The sequence below is a fragment of the Benincasa hispida genome, chromosome 4 (assembly GCF_027475165.1).
Source record: "Benincasa hispida cultivar pf3 chromosome 4, pf3_genome.v1.1, whole genome shotgun sequence".
In the NCBI taxonomy this organism is placed as follows: Eukaryota; Viridiplantae; Streptophyta; class Magnoliopsida; order Cucurbitales; family Cucurbitaceae; genus Benincasa; species Benincasa hispida.
In genome coordinates this window covers 64,911,862-64,929,782 of record NC_143481.1, presented here as the reverse complement: position 1 = coordinate 64,929,782, position 17,921 = coordinate 64,911,862, and the positions used below count along the sequence as shown (strand labels likewise).

General features: G+C 30.9%; 1 long non-coding RNA gene across 1 annotated transcript; it reads left to right on the top strand.

Annotated features, from left to right (window-relative positions):
- Positions 1–226: 226 nt before the first annotated feature.
- On the top strand, positions 227–2,796 carry LOC120076330 (uncharacterized). The gene is made up of 2 exons (XR_016529062.1): positions 227–608; positions 2,506–2,796. It is a non-coding gene; the product is annotated as an uncharacterized LOC120076330 (long non-coding RNA).
- Positions 2,797–17,921: the final 15,125 nt, after the last annotated feature.

Sequence of the window (17,921 nt, the reverse complement as noted above, 5' to 3'; positions counted from 1 at the left end):
AGGGAAGGGAAAAGAACAAAAAAGGGCCATAATAATACAAATCCCTTGAATTAATAAAAATACAAAACTACATTTATAAAAAGGGACCCATTTCTAAATATAAAAATTCTGCCTTTCCTGTGTAGAATGTGGTCAGTTATAATTGCTATTAAGTTCCCATCCTTTTAATATATATATATATATATTATATTCCATCATTTTTCAAATATATAAAATAAAAAAAAAACATTATACAAAATTAAAATTTTTAAAAAATCCCAAAGAAAATTTGGTCAAAGTTCTTCCATCATCTTTACATATATATATACATATAAACATATTTCCCTCTCATTACCACATTCCTCTCAGAGAGTGAGAGATTTTCTTTTTAAGGTGTTTTTGTTTTTGTTCATAAATTTACTGCAACTGCAGGAAGCATCCAAAGGGATCGCATTGATCCCACTTCGTAGCATTTTTTTTACCTTTTTCTTTTTTTTTTTTTTTACCCCTTTGCTATGGAATTTGGATCATGCTATCTCTTTGGATTCCTCCTGCAGTGTAATTTTTCTTTTCCCACCGCCGTACGCCGCCGTACCGGAGATCCATTCACACAAGCCCTTCTTTCATCAGTAAGTTTCTTGCATTATTATTATAATCTTGATTAATTAGTTATGAGAGATAAATATAATTTGTTGAATTTTGAACTTTGAATTTTTGTATGGTTGAGTTACAGTTTATAGAGATCTGGTTCTAGACGTTTTCTGTTTGTTGTACAAAAGGAATAATTTGAAATTGGGAGAGACTAATTTTTTAATTTAATTGAAAGTTCTATGAGACCGGTTCAGTAATCATTTTATTGTTTATTTTTAGTCTTTAAAAATTAAATCTATTAACCTTGTTTTCAATTCTAAATTTCTTAATTTATTATTTACTTTTTACCAATTGATTTTTGTAAAAAAAAAAAATTAAAAAAATAAGTTATCTAAGAATTGAACTTTTGTATTTAAAAGAAAATGCAAATTATTAGAAAAATTTGAGAAAAATATATTTCATTTTTAAAAGTAAAAAACAAACATCGTAAGAGTTATTAAATAAGGCTTTAATAATCATTAACAGATCACCAAAGATTTGCGAAAAGGGTTAAATTCTACTTGATGATGGCTATGTGTAGCTAGCAGCTAAATTTTAAGATTATGTTAATTAAGTAATTGATTAATGATTACTTTTGTTATTTTTTCTTTTTTAATTATTCTTTTCTTTAGAAGCTTTTTTTTTTTCATCAGATGAAAATTTTAGACCTGATTTAGTTTTTGAAAATTAGATATGTTTTATCTTATTTTTCAAGTAAAAATAGTTGAATTAAAATATGGATAGAAAACAAGTTTTTTACAACTATTTTTGTTAGTTTTAAAAACTTTGATTGATTTTTAGAAAAAAAGGTATTGGTAAAAAGTAGAATAATAAAGCAAGAAATTAAAACATTGGTAGAAAGTAGAATACAAGGTAAAAAAATTTAGAGGTATAACTTGTGATAAGTGTTTATAAGCTTAATTTTCAAAAACTAAAAACAAAAACCAATTGATTATCAAACGGAACTTTAATAGTTTCCTTTTCATATTTCAACAAAATTGTTCTGTTGTTACTTTCATGGAAATAACCTTTTTTAAGTTAAAAGTTTACATTATTATACTTAACATAGTATTTTTTTTTTTTTTTTTAAATATCATTTGGTCTCCATACTTTAAAATTTGTTCAATTTTAGTCTTCATACTTTCACATTTTTAGTCTTCATACGTTCAATAAATCTTAAATTTAATCCGTCAAAGTTAATTTTTACTGAAATTCATTAAATAATAATAATAATTTTCATCTAAAAAATAAAATATGTGAATATGAAAATTTATAGTAAAGGTGCTATAAATAAAAAATAAATTTAAAAAATAAACAGTAAACTGGTATTGAAGATTTTAGTTAAGATTTATTGAGAGTACAAGAACTAAATTTTAACATAGGAAGTATGGTAATTAAAATGGAACAAATTTCAAAACATAGGGATCAAAATGATAATTTAGGTTCCGTTTAGTAACAATTTAATTTTTTTTTTTAATTTTTACTTTTTAAATTAAGTTTATAGACACTACTTTCACCTCAAAATTTATTCCTTTATTATCTACTTTTTATCCATGACTTGAAAAGCCAAACTAAAATTTGAAAACTTAAAAAAAAATAGCTTTTAAAAACTTGTTTTTGTTTTTGAATCGCGGCTAGAATTGAACCATGGTACTTAAAAGATATACAAATGTTTGTAAAAAATAGAGAAAATAAACTTAATCTTCACAAATAAAAAATAAAAAAACGAAATAATTACCAAACGGAATATTAATTTTTTTTGTTTTTTTTATGAATTATCAAAATGATCACAAAATAGTTGTTTGAGATGAATTGAAAGAAGATATCTGAAATTTATATATTTGTGGAGTTTATATGTTTGTATTTAAAGTATAGACAAATAACGAGATAGTTTAGTTGGTTGAAAGGAGAAAGATGGAGAAGGCACATGCTTTCAAGTTTCAAGGAGTTAAAATTTTAGACGAATCCAAGGCAGTTGGAAATTATAAGAGATGAGATTGATTGATTGGTTATTTATTATTTTAAAAGGGCAGCTTGATTTTTGTTTGTTTGTATTGAAAATTTTGGACTTTTTTTTTCTTTTCCTTGTTTTCCCACTTCAAAAGCCTCGAGCTAAGCAAAGGAATCACATGTGAGAAGACAATGACTTTTAAACCCCATTAATGCCTCTAGATTATCTCCCTCTCATTGTTATTCTTGCTTACATTTAAGTACTTAAAAAATGTGACTTTTAGACGAGATTTATCCATCTATAATAAAAGTTAGTATAATCTTAATGAAATTCTATTGATAAACAATTATAACGGATTAGAATCGTGGACATAATTTTTTATTTTGATCACATTTACTTAAATTTATGAATCTACCACATTTATTATTATCGCTATAGTTATCACTTATTATTACTGTTTGATCCTAAATAGCAACAGTAAAAGATAACAGTAAATGTGACAAATTCATACTTTTTATAATGTAATAGTACACTAACGATAACATAATTTCGAAATGCAAACCAATTGATTGATCTTCGCTCATCAATCAATTTGTATTTTTTTTTATTACAGATTGGATAATGGATCTCACATGTCAATAGTAAAAAAAACCTGGTAAACAACAAAAAAATCTTAATTCATTAGAACCTACTTTCTATATTACCACTAATTTAATACTTTTTCCTTGATATAAAAATGGTTTAGTTCATTTCCGTTCATATAATTTTTATGTTGATATATTTTTTTTCACAATATGTTAAGTGATAAGATCATTTTTTTTACTTCAAAATCAATAGTACAAATTCTTAGCTTTTTTTATTTATTTTAGTTTATATTCTTTCAGAAAAATTCATTTTAGTCTTCTTGGTCGATACTTCTATAAAAATGACTATTTTAATACCTTATAAAACAAAAATGTAAATGAAATAACCTAAACAATCACCATTCAGAAGTTCGAAGACAAAATAATAATAATAATAATAATAATAATAATAATAAACTAAAATGAACCAAAATTGAAAAAAACCATCAAAAATGAATATTTAGTTTAAAATATGTTAAAAGTAAAAATAGGGTTGTATTTAAACCTAAAATTTATCCTATTATTTTTCTTCTATCTATGCAGTCAAATCGAATTTTCATTTATCCCTAAATTTATTCAAATCCCCATTTTAAATGTGACGTTACTTTTTAACTCTTCAATAAAGGAGAAACATACATTTTCAAAATAATAATAATAAATAAAAGAAAAGCAGATTGTCAACACAATATATATAGTCACCTAAATTTAAACCTAGCTATATAAGTATTGAGCAAGAATATTTATCTAAAAAAATGCATTATTTTTACGAAAAATTCTTATCAATCGAAAAATCCAAAAATATTTACACTCTATAGCAAAAGTTCTAAAAGTGCTTACTTTTAAAACTTTTGACTATAAAATGTAAATATTTTTAAGTAATTTTTATTTTTAAAAATATCCCTTATTTTTAATCACCCTTTCCTCTTTCGTTTTTTATAATTTATTTTACTAAATTTTTTAGAATTGTTTTCTATGACAATTTCAAGTTTAGATTTAAAGTTTATTTCATTTGTGACTAAATACTTTGGAATTATCTATTTTAGTCTTTAGCTTTTATTATAAATGATGATTAATGCTAATCTATATATATTAGGACTTCAATATGTATACTTACACAATATACGTTTAAATTGTATTAAATAATTCGGACGGGATGCACATTAAATGAGTAGAAACTAAGCAGTAAAATAATAATATCGATTAAGATCAAATTAAATAAATTGTGTCAAATGACCCAATTTTAGAATATATATTAAAAAATGTCTCAAATAATTTTATTTTTATTCATGGGGTGTTACCATTTTTTTTAATTTATTATTGCCTTTTTATTATTGATTTAGAAATTTTGAATGTTTTGATTATATTATTTATTTTGAATTTGACAGGTTTGAAAAACAATTGTTTTTTCCCCTTCAAATCCCAGCCAGAAAATATCGAACACATTATTTTCTTTTCCGTGAAAAAATTACAAAACCATCTATATTATTCTTAATATTTTATTTTATTGTTTTAATTATAAAATAAAATTTTCGGTATACATGTTTTTTTTTTTCATTTTTCAAAAAAGTTCAACATGATTTTTTTCTCAGATTTATTATTTTTACACATTATTTTCTTTCCAGATTGTTCTTCAACCATCAATTGCATAGATGCAATTATTTTATTTTTTATTTTCTTTCAAATTTCGACAACATTAATTACGTATGGTTGAATGAAAAATCTTGAACTAATTATAAATTATCACGTCATTCATCAAATTAGTGATGAATTACAATTCTTCTAATTTGGGGCCAATTAAAAGTTCATGTATCCTGAATTAAAATTGAAGACATAAATTGACAAATTCCAATGATGTCACGTATTTTCATGTTACTGTTGAAAAAATTAATTTAGTCCAATTTGATATTATAATTTATGTTAAAGTCCAATTGAGCCCAAAATAGGCTTAATTTGACCCAAAATAAGACCCAATACCAATTTAGTTAGGCCCAAAGACCAGGTCCATGTACCAACTAACCCAAGCCCATAAAGCTTACCTGAAAACTCTATAAATATAAGAGTCCTCCTTCATTTGAAAGGACAAAAAATTCTATACTCTGGAGAGCACAAAAATAATTCTCCCAACAATCAGAAGACTCCAAGACTCCTGAAGTTGCACACTTCTTGAAGACACAAATTAACTTCGACTTCAAGAACATCACGCACTCCGCTTCCTCAAGTCAAACGTGCGCATTATTGAAAAGTCATTATAGTAATTGACATATTATATAAAAGTTAATAATTATTTTGCACAAGACATATTTGTAAGTATTGAAAGATTTTAATATTTGAGTTATATTAGATCTTATTTTGGTTGATTTATTGAGAAACCCAAAATTAAATGAAGGCTTTGAAAGTAAAAGAGAGCAACATTAATGAAAATGGGAATTTCAATGGGTTTTTTTTTGGTATGGTGGGCTTGGGTCATGCTATCTTTGTACTTCAACTTCTAATCAATCTCTTTATATTTAAACTAGTTGCATAAATAGAATTCAAGCAAAAAATAATAAAATATGTAGCACAAAGAAAAAATAATTGCATATATAGAACCAAAATTGGTAAAAGACCAAAAAAACTTATGCCCAACCACCATTTTGCACTGCTTCCCAGTTTTCTCAAATCGAAAGCTAACACTAATAATTGTAATCAGTAATAGCTTTCAATTTGAGAAGTATGTTATTAGTGGCTATCACTGATAGCTGCTGTTAGTAGTTATCACTAATAGCTGCTATCAGTGGTAGCTTTTCAATTTGAGAAGTGTGCTATCAGTTGCTATCACAGATAGCTACTATTAGTTATAGCTTTCGATTTGAGAAGCATGCTATTAGTTGCTATCGCTAATAACTGCAATCAATGATAACTTTTAATTTAAGAAATGTGCTATCAGTTGCTATCAGTTTCTTCCAGTGATGCTGCTATTGGTGAGTATCACTGATAGTTGTTATTAGTGATAGCAACTGATGGTTGTTATCAATGATAATTTTCAATTCAAGAAATGTACTATCAGTTGCTATTATCGATAGTTGTTATTAGTGATGCTGATATTAGTTATAGCTTTCAATTTGAGAAATGAACTATCAATTGCTATCACTGATATATTTTTATCAATGATAGCCAAATAGTGCCTATTGTTGATATGTTTCTATCAATGATAATATTTTGATACTTTTTATTGTTTGAATTTGATATCATGTTATACTTGTTTGTAAACAATCGGGGTCTTTTGATTAATTTTTTGATACATGCAATGTGTTTGTATGTAGTTATTTATGCATATAGGTATAGAATGATATCCTTCTACATTGATAGTCATAAAGGATATCATTGATAGTTACTATCAATAATATCTTTCTATTGCTATCAATGTAAAGGATATCACTAATAGTATTTATGTATTATGTAATGTAGTATTTTAGATGAAATGACTCATCGAGATTGTTTGATTGTGCATAAAATTTTTCACTAATAACATTGTAGGAAACCATCGAAGATTTCTGTGCAGAAGCGGGGATCGGTCCCATTTTTCGTTTTCACATAATTTTAGAATTACATAATAAAATACATAGAGACTATGCATTATATCTAAAAATTACAGCATACATTTAAGGGGAAAAGGGAAGAAATATACATTACCTTTGAAGAATACTTCTTCATGTTTCCCTCGATCTAGATCACGGTCTCTTCTCCAATCAGGATACCACCACAACTGGAACCTTCTGTATTCTCTAAAGGAGAAGGCTATGTTAACCGAAAGATGGTTATTGGTTCAAGGGTGCAAGGTGCCCCTGTTTTTTCAGGGTAAGAAAGGGTAGAGAAAATACCTCAAGCCAATGTTCGAGTACCAGGCGCTACGACGCTGAAGTAACCCATGCCATACTCCCAAGAAAATCTCGAACGACCTTCAACATTTATACCTGAAACCGACATAGGTGGGTAGGTAGATAATACCTAGGGGCGTGAGACAACTCTTTCTAAGGAACTCGACAAAATAGCCTCGTAACTTCGGGAGAAGGGGTGCCTCCTCACAAACGGGGTCACAGTGACCAGGTCCGGGTGATTGTTTACCAAAAACACAGGTCTCTGCAAAGTCGTAAGACCATGTATAGGGGCTGACGTCTGCTCAGTACTGAAAGGTCAAGGAAGTTGATGACCTGATGACAGAAGAGCCGGCGACTGAAGCCTCGATGAATAACGGTTGTAACTATAATGGTCCTAAGGTAGCGAAATTCTTTGTTGGGTAAGTTTCGACTCGCACGAAAGGCGTAATGATCTGGGTACTGTCTTAGAGAGAGGCTCGATGAAATAGACATGTTTGTGAATATGCGAACTACTTGCACCTGGACAAAAGACCCTATGAAGCTTCACTGTTCCTTGGGATTGGCTTTGGGCCTTTCCTGCGCAGCTTAGGTGGAAGGAAAAGAAGGCCCCCCTCCAGAATGTGGGGTGGAGGAAGGGGGCAGCCATCAGTGAGATACTACACTGGAAGAGCTAAAATTCTAACCTTGTGTCAGGACCTATGGGCCAAGCAACAGTCTCAGTTAGACAGTTTCTTGGGTCGTAGGCCTCCCAAAAGGTAACAGAGGCGTGCAAAGGTTTCCTCGGGCCAGATGAAGATTGGCCTTTGAGTGTAAAGGCAGAAGGGAGCTTGACTGCAAGACCCACCTATCGAACAAGGACAAAAGTCGAACTTAGTGATCTGACGATGCCAAGTTGAAGGGCGACAAGAGTTGTGGGCTTTGCCCTAGATTTAGAAGAAAGATGAGAGATTGAGAGGGAGAAGAGGAATCTTTCTTCTCAGTGCATTTTTGAAACTGAGAGAGTTTTTTTAGTTCCTCAAATGGTGGAAGAAGACAATTATATCACGTATAAAAAATTAATTAATTATATCATATATAATTAATTTCCTCAATTAATTTGAACACTTCAAACTAATCCAAAATTAATTCTTAATTAAATTCCTGTTGAGCTACAGAGGGGACCTTATGGATCTATAGATTGAAGCTCCAATGGTACTTGGATAATTAATTAAACTATTTAGCTAAATTATCCAACATCCATTAACTATCGACCATTCCACTAAATACCAATAGTTGCACCCTTCGTACTACAGATATATTTTGGTGTTTACTGAATATAACCAATCAACAATGTGATGACCCTTCACAAATTGCTCGTAAGTACAGGTGTTTACCCTTGTAGTTATATTTAACTCCTTAAGTACCACTGATTTCTCTAATGAACAATAAGTCATAATCCAACTATGACCAAGTCCTTCTCGGGCCAAGAGAGGGTGTGAAAACATTGTTCAAGCCCCATAATCAGCCCTTAAGGGAGCAATTTATCTACTTACCCCAACAATGGGGAAGGAGTGAATTTCGTCCCGTGTAGTTGTGTTCCCAGCTCCCCAATCAGATGAATCCCCAAAATGGTAGACATATTGAGTTGGCAATTTGACAACTCTCACCCATACAAATCAAAGAACTGTCTTCATGAGCATGAGTTCACAACTCACTCAGGATTCAGGTCATGTCACCTATGGTAATCCTGGTGAAATGTAAGTCTCTACTATTACGACGTTATATAATGAGACTAACCATTTCGTGATCCAGTCTTATATAAATTCTTTATATAGGACATCCCTGCTCACATGTCTCCACATGAATGATCAAGATCAGATCATTTGAAGCACTTTACAATACTTGTAACATCTTCAAAGCAAGCCGTATCCGTAGTGTCACCAAGATAAGGTACCCAATCTTATCCATCTACTACAGACCGTTTAGGTTATCATTTAAACAAGATCCACATGTATGTCTCTACGTATTTATTTAAACTACATAAAATAACCTAAGATCTTAGTTTATTGGATTGAGTGTATGCTCATAAAATAACAATTATTTTATTAACATTAATATGTTTATACAAAGTTTACAAACTACGAGAATACAAGAGATTTAGGGCACCAATCCTAACAAGCATGATATCATAGTATAACTGATAACATGCTATGTTGGGTTTTATGCATTAAAACCCGTAGATAGTAAATATAATTAATTGATCGTCACCAATAAAGTGTTATCGATGTTATTTCATCAATAAAGAATTATCAATGCATCAATAAAGAGTTATCAATGTTATTTCAATAAATGTTATTGATTATATTGTATTCTATTTTGTCTTAATAACCCTAAATCCGATAAACTAACATCCTAAGCCATCTTATAAATCTTGAACACTATGTAGAGACATATAAGGTTCAATGTTAAGGATACATCTTAAAGGGTCTATAGGATAGGGATAAGATGGATACCTTATCCTGGTAACACTATGAATACAACATATTTTGTATTTGATACAAATGCAATGATCCAACACGCTTGTGTAGGTGACATGCGAGTTGGGGTATCTTGTGCAATGTGTTTGCTAAGACCAAACCACGAAATAGTAATCACTAGATGTAACGTCGTTGACTAGTTAGATTTCTATTTCAATAGGATGACTTAGGCAACTTAGTCTTAGTCCTGAGTATATTATGAACTTCTGTTCATGAGGGATTGTTCTTTGATTTGTATGAACTTCTGTTCCTGACTCAATAAGCCTACCATTTTGTAGGATAAAGATAAGGTGGATACCTTATCCTGGTAGCACTATGAATATAATCCATTTTATATTAGATCCCCTTGTTAGCTCACTAAAGGATGTTAACGAGGAATGATTTGAATTTCTCAAATCAATAGAGAAGATTGTATATTAATGTAATTAATTATATATGTGATCTATAATTCAAATGATGTGAGATACATTTGAATGAGCTTCAAATATCAGATTTATGGGAATTGAATTCCTAATGTATTCATATAAATATGAGATATTTATATGTTAATTAACTCTATATTAAATATGATTTAATATAGTTAATTAATTGACTAAGAAATTCTATAGAGAGGTGGATACATATAAACATGTGATGTTTATATTTATTAATTAACTATGTATAAATTGGATTTAATGTATATAGTTATTCAATTGATGAATTAAATTGGATTTAATGTATATGGTTATTCAATTGATATGCTAATTAATTAAATAAAGGTTATTTCATTGATTTAGCACAAGGATAGAAAAGGAAAGACTTGGAGCAGGGGTTAACCCTTCTCCATGTAAATTCTTCCTTATGGCCCTTTTTAAGGCAAGATTTTAACCTAGTTACCAAAAAGAAAATCTTCTCTTCACTCTCTCAAAGAAATTGCTCTACCTCTTCCTCTTCCAATTGTTAGATACCACTTAACCAATTATTGGAATTTCTAAGAGAATAACAAGGCTATTCTTGTAGTCGTGTTTTAGATCGATTGAGGAGACGTTTGTTTGAAAAGCTAGAAGAAATTTTGAGAGGCCCAAGAGTTTACAAAGGTAAGAACAGCTCTTCTCCCTTGTTTCTCCTTCATTAAAGCATGATTTTATGATGTGTATCCAATATATGCTCTGTTAAATAGCAAGGTGAATGGCAATCTTGAAGATAATATCTTTATGTCTTAGCTCGAGAGATTCGTAGTCCAAGATCAAGAGCAAAAAGTTTGCAAGCTGAATTGATCCATTTATGGGTTGAATCAAGTATCTAGATCTTGGAACATTATATCTGATACTGCGATCAAACCTTTTGGTTTTGATCAAAACGTTGATGAACCTTGTGTCTACGAAAAAATCATCAACGGTAAAGTAGCTTTCTTAATACTTTATATGGATGATATCTTACTCACTGGGAATGATGTAGGGTGCCTCACTGATATTAGAAATTTGTTGGAAGCTCAATTCCAAATGAAAGTTTTGGGAGAAGCGTAGTATGTACTTGAGATCCAAATTATTAGAGATCACAAGAATAGAACATTGGCTTTGTCTCAAGCAACTTATATCGACAAAATGTTGACTCGATATTCGATGCAAAACTCTAAGAAGGGTTTATTACCTGTTAGGCACGAAGTTCACTTGTCTATGGAACAGTGTCCTAAGGCACCTCAAGAAGTTGAGGATATGAGATGTATTCCCTTTGCCTCAGTTGTGGCAGTTTAATGTATGCTATGCTCGGCACTAGGCCATATACTTGTTATACAGTGGGAACAGTCAGTAGGTACCAATCCAATTCAGGGTTAAACCATCAGACAACGGTTATATCCTCAAGTATCTTAGGAAAACGAGGAACTACAAGTTGGTGTATAGGACTAAAGATTTGATCCTTTGGGATACACTGATTCTGATTTCCAAACTAACAAGGATTCTAGGAAATCCATGTCAAGATCAGTATTTACCCTAAACGAGGGAGTTATAGCATGACATAGCATCAAACAATGATGCATTTCAGACTTCAATATGGAGGCAGAATATGTAGCTGCTTGCGAAGCAACAAATTAAGAAGTTTGGCTCCGAAATTTCCTAAGCGATTTAGAAGTGGATTCAAATATGGACTTGCCCATCAACTTGTACTGTGACAACAATGGGACAGTATCCAACTCTAAAGAACAGTGCAGTCACAAATGAGGAAAAGATATTGAAAGGAAATATCACCTGATATGGAAGATTGTGCAATGAAGAGATGTGATCGTCACAAAGATCGTTTTGGAGCACAACATTGTTGATTCATTTACGAAGGTTCTCTCGGTTAAATTATTTGAGAGTCATCTAGAGAATCTAGGTCTGCAAGCATGTACATTGTATAATCTAGGGCAAGTGGGAGATATGTAATGGGTATAAGGATGAACTATTTATTGTATTTATTTATTATTCCCATTGCTTTGGATAGTGATATTATGTACATCTCACTATTAGAGTTTTAGTTAAAGTGGGAGTTTGTTGGGTTTTATGCCCTAAAACTTGTAGATAGTAAATGTAATTAAATGACCGTCATCAATAAAGAGTTATCAATTTTATTTCAATAAATGTTATTAATTGTGTTGTATTCTATTTTATCTTAATAACCCTAAATCCAAAAAAATAATATCGTAGGTTGTCTTATGACTCTTGAACAGTATGTGGAGACATACAGGGATCAATATTCAAGATATAGCCTAGAGGGTCTATAGTATAGCGATAAAGTTAGGTACCTTATCCTGGTAACACTATAGATATGTGATAATGGGCATAAATGCATGTTATTACAGTGCTAAGTTATTAAACAATGAAGGTTTTCGTTGATAAAATATGTTAGATTGCGTCCAAAAAGAATTAAGTTTATAATATTGCGGTCGTATGCGTTCATCGCATAAAAACACTTAACTTTGGAATTTTTATGCAGAATATGCGGTGATGCAAGACAGAAAACGCGATCACAAGAAATCAATGGTCGAGCACAGCATTACCGCAAGGCTTTGCGGTGATTTGTGCTCGCAAACATCTGCTCAAGAAGGATTGCCACATAGAGTCGGCGCAACTTGGTGGCCGCATTTGGGTGAAAAGCATAATTAATCACGATGGGATAGAAAGCTGATGACGGTTGAGTCCAAATTAATTTGACAAGCCGCTAACAATAACAAGTATACTCAACTTTTCGGTGACAAATATTCGACGCATCAGTCAGAGAATTAAAGTCATCCCATCTTTGCAATCATAAGAGAGAAGCCGCCTTTCATCCCGAAGGTCTATAAATACCGAAGGCAACCTTCAGAAGAGAAGTTTGGATAGTTCGGATACTTAGATAATTTTCTCCATAGTTAGAATAGCATTGTTCTTAGATTTTCTTTTATTTTAAGGCAGAAGCGAGAGAAGCGAGATTGTGTCGTTAGATCGTTCCTGTGAACTTAGGAGAGTGCCGGAAGCATCAAGACAGAGAGAGGGCCAGCTCCTGCAGAAGTAGGAATATCTTTTGAACATAATAGAGTTGACAGTGTAAAGGCCTTGGGAAGTAAGGGATTGCTACCAGGCTCTTTATCCTTATCTTCCATTGTCATTTTGTACTCAAACTTATCTATAGAAATGGAATTTACTTCTTTATATCTGTTCACTCTCTGTTTATTATGCATGAGTAGCTAAATCTGTTGAATGGGTTGAGAAGCACTTAACTAGCTAACTGGGGATCTTCATTCTATGCGATTATCTTGTTTTATGTATACTTCATTCGTCCATTAAAGATACTCGAGAGGGTAGTCTAAGAACATGATCTAGGCTTGGGAAAGTCAGGTTAGAATTTAGGCTCGAGAAAGCCAGGTTAGAAACGCATAATCAAGAGATAAGAGCTTAGGAATAAGCACTGTTTGCTATTAACGCATCACATGCATCCTAGAGTTAGGATATGATTGTGTGTAGTCACATTGTCTTTGTGTGCATCTTGCATCATCGCATAGGAAAAGAGTAGAGACTTAGGAATAAGCTCTATGGACATTGTTGCGTTCAACACATGCGTCCTAGAACTAGGAGCACCGCATTTGTATTGGAAAATGATCTGTTATCGCATGAGTGTAGCATGATCGTATAGTTTGACGCATTCCCGGGAAACGCTAGCGAAAGACCTTTTCAACCCATACCTCTGCATACTCAGTGTATCTACCGCATAATCAAACTTTTTTCACATCCGCCGCATTCGTTTATTTTATTACTGCAAACAACAACACAAAACAACTATTTGATTTCTTGGTTACCGCAAAGTCTTCTTGAAAATTACCACTGCATTCCGTTTTCCCTAGTCCCTGAGTTCGACCGTGGACTTACTAGAAAATTCAGTGGGGTTTATACTTGGATTCAGCTGAGAAAACTTGTTGCTCAACGCATTTCCATCATCGCATTTCATTCCATAATTTCACCACTTAAAATAACGCATCAATACGATCCACTTTGTATTTGATACAAAGCAATGATCCAACGCATTCGTGTAGGTGAAATGAAAATGAGGGTATCCTATGTAATGAGTTGGCATAAGACCGGACCGCGAAATAGTAACTACTAGATGTAACACTACTGGCTAGTTAGGTTTCTATTTCAATAGAATGACCTAGACAATTTAGTCTTAATCTTGAGTATATTATGAACTTCTATTCACGAGGGATTATCTTTTTATTTGTATGGGTGAGAGTGATCAGTTTGTTGACTCAATAAGCCTACCATTTTGGGGACAAGATCGAATAAGGAGTTGAGAACATAATAATACAAGATGGAATTTACTTCTTCCCGACTCTATTGTGAGTAGATGGGTGTTCCCTTAGTGGTGTCTTTGGGACTTGAACAAAGATCTCTACCCTCTAATTGGTCCGAGAGGGATTTCTATTTAATTGTTGGATCATAAACATGTTGATATTAAAGAAGCACTGGTACTTAAAGATACAGAGGTAACCCAAGTGTAAAACAATAATTTGACCCAATTGGTGTTACGAAAACTCGTGAAGAACTAACTTACAATTATTAGTCTATATCCAAGGACACAAAAATATATCTACAGTGAGAAAAGTGCAATTGTAGGTCTTTAGTGGAGTATACCCAGAGGAAATAAATATTGATTAATTTGGTTAATGAGTTTAGCCAATTAATCTCATATCATTGGAGCTTCTGATCTGTATATCCATAAGGTCCCCTTATTAACTCACTAAAGGATATTAATGAAGAAAGATTTGTATTGTTCATATCAATAGAGGAAATTGTATATTAATGTGATTAATATATAATTAATTATAGATGTGATCTATAATTCACATTATGTGAGAGATATATTTGAATGAGATTCAAATATCAGATTTATGGGAATTGGATTCCTAGTGAGTTGTATACATATAAATATGTAATATTTATATGTTAATTAACTCTATATTTAATATGATGTAGTATAGTTACTTAATTGATTAATTAATAGTTAATTTATTGATTAGAAATGGATGCATATAAACATATGATGTTTATATTTATTAATTAACTATACATATATTAAATTGGATTTAACGTAAATGTTAATTGATGTGCTAATTAATCAAATAAAGATTATTTGATTAATTTAGCACAAGAATAGAAAAGAAAAGACTTGGAGAAGGGGTTAACCATTCTCCATATAAATTCTTCCTTCTGGTCCTATTTGGGAGAGATTTTATTTTGTGAAATTTTAACCTAGCCACCAAAAATAAAATCTTCTCTTCACTCTCTCAAAGAAATTTCTCTACCTCTTCCTCTTCCAATTGTTGGATACTACTTATCCAATTATTGGTATTCCTATGGGAATAACGGTTCTTTTCCTTTATTTCTCCTTAGTTAAAGCATGCTTTTATGATGTTTATCCAATATATGCTCAATTTAGCATGCTATTGTTGTTTCTCATAAAATGTAAAAATTGAATGCAAAACAATTCTAACGCTTCTGCTCAGGGTACGATTCCCAACATGCTATCCATGATAACATGTTACCAGTGATAGTACTGATAGACTTCATACTCTTAAAATCCTATAAAAAAAAAAAAACTATTGGCCTGCTTGATAACATTCTCATTTCTCATTTTTTGAGAAATAAACTTGTTTAATAACTATTATCTTTCTTGTTTAAAAAACTTTTAATAAATGTTTCTAAGAACTTGAGGACTAAAAAAAAAACAGTTTCTTTCAAATCCGTTTTCATTTGCTATTTATATTTAATGTTTCGTTCTAATAATCAAATTTGTTGATTGACTTCTTGGTGTTAAGTCACTTATGAGTTAGGCACTTTTAAGTCATGGATTTGAAACTTAGTCTCGTAATTCTTTTTTTAATGATTCTAGTGGAAAATGTTAAGATGAGGGGGACAGTAAATGTTTGGAGAGAGAAAAGAAAGAAAATAAAAAAAATGGAGAGAAAAAAATCGAAAAAAGGAAAGAAAATTAAAAAAAAAAAAAGCTAGAGAAAGAAAATAAAATTAAAAAAGAGAAAAAGAAATAAAATTAAAAAATAAAAAAGGGAAGAAGAAAGCATGCAACAAGAAAAGGGAGGGTAAATTTTGAAATTAAAAAAAAAAATCAAAAGTTGACTGATCAACACTTCCATTTTTTAAATATTTTTAAGAGGTATTATATTTTTAGATTTTTTTTCCTTATTGTTCTATATATTACAAATATCCTTTATATTTAGGCCGACTTGTATAAATCATTTTTATTTTAGAAGTATATATCATTGTTTTACAAACATAATTAATATTTGGTAATTATTTAGTTCAAGCCATGTTTAGAGTAACTTTTTGGGAAATTGCAATAGTTGACAATTGAATATGTAATTTTTTAGGTTTCTCACTCATATTTGATATTTTGCAAATATGACAAAAAACTTCAAATCTGGATTTATAATTATTTTATTTCCATATTTACCCTAAATAATCAATTGATAGAAAGAGAGAAAAACATGGACCGGCAAGTGTGTTGGGTTAAATGTCCTAAAACTCACAGTTTGTAAAGTTAAACATTCGACATTTATTTAATAAAGTTGTTATTGAATTTTGTAAATTGCATTTGTAAAGCTAAATCCAATAAACTAAGATCCATGACTATTATATGAATAACAAACTTTATGTGGAGACATAAAGATATATCAAGTTCGAGTAAATAGCCAAAACGGTCTATAGTATATGAATAAGATTGAGTGCCTTATTCTGGTAACACTATCAAATGTGGCCCACTCTTTAGTTGTCACAAGAAGTTATAAAGTGCTACAAACGAAGTGATCCTGATTTGTTTATGTGGTGACATGAGGAGTGAGGGTGTCATGTGCAATGAATTTGCTTAAAATCGGATAAAGAAATCAGTCACTCTTAGTTTATAACGTTATTTACTGTTTAAGACTGACTATTTCATAGCGATGACTTATGTAACTTAACTTTAATCCTGAGCTAACTATGAACTCTTATTTATTTGAAATTATCCTTAGATTTGCATAGGTGAGTGTTGGCTCAACAACGCCCGCTGAAAAAGCTTCCTATTTTAGAGGTAAGACCAGGTAGGTAGCTGGGGACATAGGGTGCAAGATGAAATTCACTCCTACCGGCTTTCAGGGATAGTATAGAGGTTATTCACTTAAATGCTGATTTTTGTCTTAAACAAGGGACCCTACCCTTTCATTGGCCCAAGAGGGATTCTGTTTGTTGATAGGATCACAAACAAATTGTTCACTAGAGGATTAGTAGAACTTAAGGAACAATAGGTGATCTCGGGGATAAAATAGTCATTTGACCTAGTTGTTATTATGAACAACCAGTGACGGGTTAACTTATTAATCATGGTTTTGGACACTATATATCTATAGTGAGGGGAGTGCAACTATTGGGCTTTAGTGGAGTGACTCGGTAGTTAACGAATGAGGGTTAATTTGGTGTAAAGAGTTTAGTCAATTAATCTCGAATCGTTGGAGCCCATGATCTATAGGTCCATTTGGTCCCCCTACTAACTCACAAATGGAATAAGCCTTAGAATATCATGATGAGTTAATTTGAAATGTTCAAATTTGGATTGAGGGAATTAGTAATTATATGCAATATGATTATACGTTTAATTATCGAATTAAACGAAATTGGAGAATCAATTAATATTTAAATATGATTATAATATTAATTTCATGAATAGGGATTCATGTTGGTGAAATTGGTATTAAATTAATTTAATATTTGATATTAAATTCTTTAGAATTAATTTTAAATTTTGAAAATGGTTTTCAAATTAAATAAAAAATGTGAAAATTGGAAGAAATTGAAAAGTGGGATTTTCCCACTTTCAAGCTACC